Source organism: Crocodylus porosus, unplaced genomic scaffold (genome assembly GCF_001723895.1).
Source record: "Crocodylus porosus isolate Cpor-Errol unplaced genomic scaffold, CroPor_comp1, whole genome shotgun sequence".
NCBI classification, from domain to species: Eukaryota; Metazoa; Chordata; order Crocodylia; family Crocodylidae; genus Crocodylus; species Crocodylus porosus.
Window position 1 is genome coordinate 80231708 of NW_017728906.1, and position 7616 is coordinate 80239323.

Below are 7616 nucleotides of genomic sequence, written 5' to 3' on the forward strand. Positions count from 1 at the left end.
GGGGCTGGGGCCGGGCTCAGGGCGCAGGCGATGGCTGCATGCCGGCTCCGTGTAGCCCGGGGCCGTTGGCTCCTCTGCTCGCGGGCGGCCGCACAAGAGCCCTATTGTATTATTGACACCGCTGGCGCCCAGGCTCCGCCTCTTCCCCTTCCCTCCCTGCCCTCGCCGGCCGCTTCCTGCCCGCCGCGTCGCGGCGCACCGCGCCCCCGGCTCCTCCGCTCCCTGCCTGGCGGCGGGGGACAATCAACCCCCGTGCCCAGCGCGGGGGGACGGGCCCGGACCCCCCTTTGCTGCAGAAGGAAGGAGGGCCCTGCCCGCCCACCCGCCTCAATCTGCAGCGCCCGCGGGCCTGGCTGCCCCAGCGCTAAACTCCAGCGGCTGCTCGCCTGGGGGGAGGATAACAAGCACGTGGCGGGATCCTGCCTAATGAGGTGCCGCGGGAGAGGGGTTTTCGTGGCTCCCAGTACCATCTCCCCCTGCTTTGTAGGGCGTATGGGGGGTCATGCGCCGTCCCTAACAAGCAGAGGGGCAAGATGACAGCGCGCCTGTCCCACTGGGCGCACAAAGGCGCCCAGTTGCCAAGCGGATCCGCAGCGATCGGCGAATCAACAACACCCCCCCGGGCCTGTAACAATGCCCGTCCGAACGTTCGGCACTGCGCTCAGAACGTTCAACATTCCTCTTCCGAACGTTCAACGCAGGCTCTGGAACGCTCAGCGCGGTCCGAGCCCGGCTGGGGGGGAGGGGCTCCGGCCCCCGAGCGGGAGCGCTGCTGCACATAACCAGCACTTCATCTGCTCTCACTTCCCACCTGAAACATGTCCGGCACAGCAGGGTCCCAGGACTCCCCCGCCCCAACAAATCACGACCGGGAAACGGAACCAGCGCGCGGAGTTATTCTGCGACTGGTACCTTTCCTGCGGCAGGCTCAAGTGCAACACGGCCTCGGCTGTAGTTAGCTGGCTGACTTTCTAAGGTACTGGGCATGCAAATGAAGAACCGTAACGGCACACATGAGTGAACAAGGCTGTTCACATGCAGTTGCTTTTTATATAGCTGCCATATCAGGACCTAAGCTGACAGTCAATGACTCATAATGTTGCTAGCAGTGGGCTGTCACAGAATAAGGCTCCAAGGGTTATGCATGTTAGTCAACATATTTAAGTAAAAGGCTCTATGGACAGTGGCTCTGAGCCCTGGCCAAGCACTGAGTCCATGTTAGAGGAAAGCCAGTTGGACAAGAGTGGGTAACAAACAAAATGCCCTCCTCCTTGGCTCTGAGCACTTCTGCAAGACAGCAATATTTGCAACTGAAGCAAAGGGTAAATAAAGCACAGTCTAGATTGCCATCCTCACCTCCACTTGACAAGCAATGATGGCTGCAAGAGGATGCCCACCTGACCACCTTTTCCACAAGAGGCTGGCAACTACTTTCAGCTACAAAGGCAGACTCTATTTTGCATACTTTCCAATGCTAATAAGTAGCAATTGTGTCCTGTTGCAGGCCAATTTAGCCCCATGACCATGGAATCAAAGCTTCACCCTCTTCCTTGGCTTTATCCTTACCCCTCCCATTCTGATACTGAAATACTGATTCCATTTTACAGAGTGTCATAGGTAATATAAGAAGCCTGGGGCAAAGCAGGATGGAACTAGAGTCTTGTACTCCCTAGGTCTTGTATTATATCTCCCCCACACACATGCACCCATGAGCAGAAGCTTGGAAGATAGAACTAGAGTGCAGCCAATTGAGTCAAATCTAGAGCAGCCTTGTTAGCCAGCTTGACAGATGCCTGTAAACTTGGGTGTTCAAGGGGCACTGAGCCCTACCTTTGCTTCAGTGACAAGGCCCAGCAGTCAGTATAAAACAATCCCAAAACTGCTCTTCACACCTAATTATACCACAGTAATATGGGTGCAATGCACACAATGACCCATCTTCTACAGTGGTTGTTTTGTACAGTAGACAAGAGATGTGGTAAAACTGACCCTTTAGTTAAACGATATACCCTCTGCTAAACAATATGGAAAGATTCTGTTAGGCAGAAACCACATTAAACGGTGGTGATAGCTCTGTGGTAAATGCTTCATGCACCAATGATCACCTCGCTTACATTCTGTTAATTAAAGTTTGTTTTTGAGGATTAAATCAACATTTCTTACCTCTGAGCAGCTTCAAACAGCTGCAACTTGAAATAAAATGCATTTTTCTTTAATGCCCTCACTTGTGGAATTTTCTACACCAAATTAAATGGCCTGGAGCAATGTTCATAGGCTGTACTCATTCCTAAACTAATGATATGTTTAAAGATTTAAATACAGTATTCAAAGAAATATGACTAAGTTCTGTCTTTTAGTCAAGTAAAGAACATTAGATTTGGTTAGTTCTGGACTTCTGTTCAGTATGGCTACAGTAATTTGGATTTTTTAAAGTTTTATTTATATTTCTTCTGCCATCATGATCTATACAGTTGAACTCATAATACTGTATTTAACAGCTATGGATTTTAAATTCCCTTCTTTAAAACAATTGTTTCCTTAATAAGTTTATTGTGAAGATTGTTGTATATATGGCACACAGAGCAAGATGAAGCCCAAGGGATGTGGGAAAAATTGTGGAGTAAAGTCACTAGGACTGCTCATTTCAATAACTTCCAGTGTGAGTGAAAGCTTCAGTAATCTGGCATCATACGTGGAGTTAGAATAAACATTATACACTGCTTGAGATGGACTTGCAATAAACCTTTTTCAGTCTCTATGAGAAATGCAGCTAAATGAACACACAAAAAGCAGATAGCATTCTGCTGTTCTTTTCTAGAAGACATATGCAACACAGTTTCCAAGTTCTCTGCTGAAAGGATGAACTACAGATGCTTCAAAGCACCTAGAGAATATGAGGAATTCGCAGAGCCAGATGTTAACATGCTGATAAAATATAGCACAAACACTGAAAATCATCCCCAGGGAAGAAAGCTCTGTAAAAAACTGAAAAAACAAGAGATGGTGAGGATGAAATAACATATATATGTATACCATACTAGGGCTGAATAGAGTAATTATTCAGCTGTACAAAGAGTAGGCTCCACACAGTATATTAAAAGTATATAAAGTCTGCACTGAAATAATGTTTAACATCTGAGAAATAAGGTCATTCAGAGTTAAGGGTTGTGGGGGGGAGCGAGGGAGGTGAAGGACCTGTTCAGTGAACAGTTTTGGAAAGAAATGGGGGAGGGAGAGAATAATTTTCTACAAACTGCAATCTGTGGACCGAAGCAGAGGTGATTAGATGCCAGTGACATACAAATACCACAAACTCAGTCATCTGAAGTGAGACTTGAGATACACAAATGTTGCAGTTCAACATATGTCCTTTCTTCAAGAGCATTAATGTCAAGCATGAATGCCACCAAGACTCAGTTCACTGGTAAAATTAGTTGCAGTTGGCAGAACTTGATAGCGTGCCCTTGAAACCAATGAATGAGCAGTTGACAGTGATGAGCAAGATGTAAAAAAGACACTATACTTGACTTTATTTTTGCTTGCAGTGATTTTCTTTGACATAATTAGAATGTTACAATAAAACAAAACTACTCACCAATGAAGAGCTAACAACTGCTGTAAGTTTAACCCTGGAAAGATAGATGGAAGAATCAGAGAAATGTCACATAGCTTCTTTAAAACCTTTTGAGGCTGAAATTCTACATCATTAGCAATAGAAGAAAAGATGGCAAAGACAGACAATTACATGTCCAAGTCTGAATTCAACACCATCAACACCTCTTGGTATTACTGCTCAAAAAGTGGCCTCAAGTTTTTAGAGGAGCCATTCAATGTTGCTGAAGTATACTTTGTGGAGAAGAAGAAAATCCAACACGTGAAGTCTCTTGGAAGTCAGAATATGGCCAGAAAGGCCTCAGTTTCAAGCACGGCCATTCACAGTGTCCAGGTGTGTTAGAGTACTCCCAGGTAACGGAACAGATTTGCTCCCCTACAAACACTTCCAAGGACCTGAAAAATAGTGTGTCATCCTATTCATAGACATTTGGGCTGGAAGGGACCCCAGAGGATCACTGAATCCAGCCCCCCGCCCCAGGGGCAGGAATTCAGCAGGGATCATAGGATCCCAGCAAGATAAGCATCTAAATGTGTTCTGAAGAAGTTCAAAGTGGGTGCTTGAACTGCCTCTGGTGGCAGTCTATTCCAAACCTTGGGGGCTCAGACAGTGAAGAAGTTCTTTCTTATGTCCAGCCTGAACTGGTCACAGTGGAGTTTCTGGCCATTCAATCTAGTCATCCATTGTGGGGCTCTGGGGAACAGTTGTTCCCTCAGATCCTGATAAGCACCCCTGATAAGCTTATAAGTGGCCACCAGATCACCCCTGAGCCTGTGTTTTTCCAGGCTGAATAGCTCCACAGCTCTCAGCCTCTCATCATAAGGTCTGTTTTCCTAAGTCTCTGATCATGCGCATGGCACTCCTCTGCACACTCTCAAGTTTCTCCACATCCTTTTTCAATTGTGGAGCCCAAAACTGGACACAGTACTCCAGCTGAGGCCTCACCAAGGCCAAGTACAGGGGGAGAATGACGTCCCAGGATCTGCTTGAGAACGATCCCGTTGACCACCACCCGCTGGGTCCTACCACTGAGCCAGTTCCCCAGCCAGCGGATCGTGGTGACGTCAAGGCTGCAGTTAGTCAGTTTAGCCAAGAGGTGATTGTGGGATGCCAGGTCAAAGGCTTTTTTAAAGTTGAGGTATACAACGTCAATCTCTTCCCCCTTGTCCAGGTGATAGGTCATCACCTGGTCATAAAAGGAAATGAGATTGGTCAAGCAAGACCTACCCGCAACAAACCTATGCTGGGCATCCCTCAGGATATTGCCTTCAGCTAGTCTGTTAAGGATGGCCTCCTAGATAATCTTTTCCAAGACTTTCCCCAGGATAGAGGTCAGGCTGATGGGCCTGTAGTTTGCCGGATCTACTTGCCTCCCTTTCTTGAAGATAGGCACGACATTGGCCCTCTTCCAATCATCAGGCACTTCACCAGAGTGCCAAGAACTCTCAAAGATCCGTGCCAGGGGCTGAGCTATGATGCTCGCCAGCTCCCTGAGTACCCTTGGGTGTAGCCCATCAGAGGCCGGATACCTTCAAGTCAGCCGGCCGTCAAGGTGTGCCTTCACGAGGTCATCTCGATGGAGGGCAAGGAATCTCCCTCACCCAGGCCTCCCTGACCCATAGTGGGCAGAGCCATCCCATGGGGCTGATGAAAAACTGACGCAAAGTACCCATTTAGCAAGTTCACTTTTTCCTGGGCATCAGTTGTCAGTTGCCCCGTCTGCTTTAGCAGGGGTCCAATGTTGCCCTTGCTTTTCCTCTGGCTCCCCACATATCTAAAAAAGGACCTTTTATTGTCCTTGATATTTGTAGCTAGCTGGAGCTCCATCGCAGTCTTGGCTTTCCTGATTTGCTCTCTGCAAGTCCAGACTAAAGCAGAGTATTCCTCCTTGGTGGCAGTTCCAGTCCTCCATCCTTTATAAGTCTTCCTTTTAAGACACAAGAAGTCTGCCAGTTCCCACAGAGCACAGAGTTTATGTATAACTTTCCTTCTACAATTGAGAATACAATAGGAACAACTGTCTAGGAATGCTGAACTTTTTTGTTGTACTGCCAACAACTCTTGAAGCTAACAGAATTGAGGCAACATCCTTCCTGAATATACCGTAGGTGAATATGGGCAGATCCAGGAGTAAGAATAAGAGGTGTAACAGGTTGTCTCTCCTTCAGCCAGATCCAGGCACCAGTTTGCTCATAATGTCCAGTCAGCTCTCAGTTCCAGTCCATTTATTTTACAGGGGGAACACTTGTCCCCACAACAAACAAGGGAAGAAACAACAAAAGCAGCACGCAAATAACAAAAGCAAAACCTCTGGTCTTTCTTCAAACCTTGGGAGAGGGGCAACCCAGGGTCGGTGCTTGTCCCTCAGCCTACCAGCCTCCTCTGTCTTCCTTTGCTACCCCCCCCCAGGGGGCTTTTAAACTTCTCTTAAGACCAACTCAAATCATACCTGTCACTTGACCCAGGGCTCCTAGGCAGGCAGGCTCCTCCCTCCAACTCACTGAACCTGGACTTCAGCCCCTGGGCCATGCACTTTGTTACAGGGGGATGCAGCAGATGCCACCTACCATTGAGCATGGAGGTGAGGCATGGCTGGAGCCCCCAGCATGGCAGGGGACACCAGAAGTGGGGCCACACAGGGATCAGAAAAGATCACCTGCTATAGCTGCCATTCCCTGTAGAGCCTGGTACCTGTGCAGCTTCTCTGTGCTGAAGCAGGGCAGGAGCATCCCTGACAATCACACCACACCAGGCACAGATGCCTATTTCCTGTCCTTGCTCTCTGTCAAGTCACATCAGATATCCCGCACTGGCACAGAGACTTCAGTTGTGGGAAGCAGCTACATAGGCTGCTGGGATTGGCAAAGGACAGTGACAGGTGGGGGTAACCCCCCTGGACCTTCCTTTTCCTAATCCACCAGCTGGCAACAGGGACAAGAAAAGGGAACCTGTGTTGCCACCTGCTAATCCTAGCTGAGCCCAGCTCTCTGCAGCCAGGAACAGAGGAGGAAATGGGGAGGTTTGCAGGAAGAGAAAGGGGAAGGTTCTGCTAAATGCCAGAAAGAGGCCTTACCCACTATGGGAATTCAAGAGCAGTCCCTAGCTGCACGAAACTGCTCTGGCACCCTTGTTGAGTCAATGCCTTGGGGCTGGTGCTATGCTTCCCCACTTTACTCTACAGGTCCACCCTTCCTGCACCTGCTCCCTGCCTGCACCCCATGCCCCTGCCAGCCCCAGCCCTCCTCTCCTCCAGTCAGACCCAAGTTCCTGCCCAGAGTATTCAGAGGACCCAGGCATTCAGGGCCATAAAGAACAGAAGCAGCAGCAGCCTGGCATGCCTTCCAGAGAGCTCACCCCAGCACAGAGTGCAAGGGAAGAGGCAACTATGCTACTGCATGCCCCTTCCCACCTTCCCCCAGATCTGTCCCTTGTAGGTGAACAAACCAGCATCACAAAAGAATCAAGGATAAGCTTTTACCATTGGATTCACATACAGAGAAGAAATCTCAGTTGCAGCTCTCTTACCTAAAGAAAAAAGTACCATTGGTACCATCAAGTACCTATTACTATCTACAGGTATATTTCCTCCTCCTCTTCATTTGAAGTTAGCCCACAGGCAGAATCTATTAAAGCATTCCATGGACTTGTGGATCCATGCCCTCAAAGAGTGAGAACATTACTGCCAATTTCTAGTGCTCAAAAAATGGCAAGTCAGCCACACCACCACACCCAAAGGATAAACACTGTTTCTAAAATGGAAACTATTTCTAGGTGCTGTTAGGAGATGAGCCTTCAATAGATCCATCAAATAAATCAATTCCAATACAACTGCAAAAGCTGAGAACACTGGTGAGGTGTATCAGCTTCTCACCTAGGCAGCAGGAAATATGATAAAGGCTTTGATTTTTTCATAGATTTCATAGACATTAGGGCTCGAAGGGACCTCGGGAGATCGAGTCCAGCCCCCTGCCCAAAGGGCAGGAAGTCAGCTGGGGTCATAGGA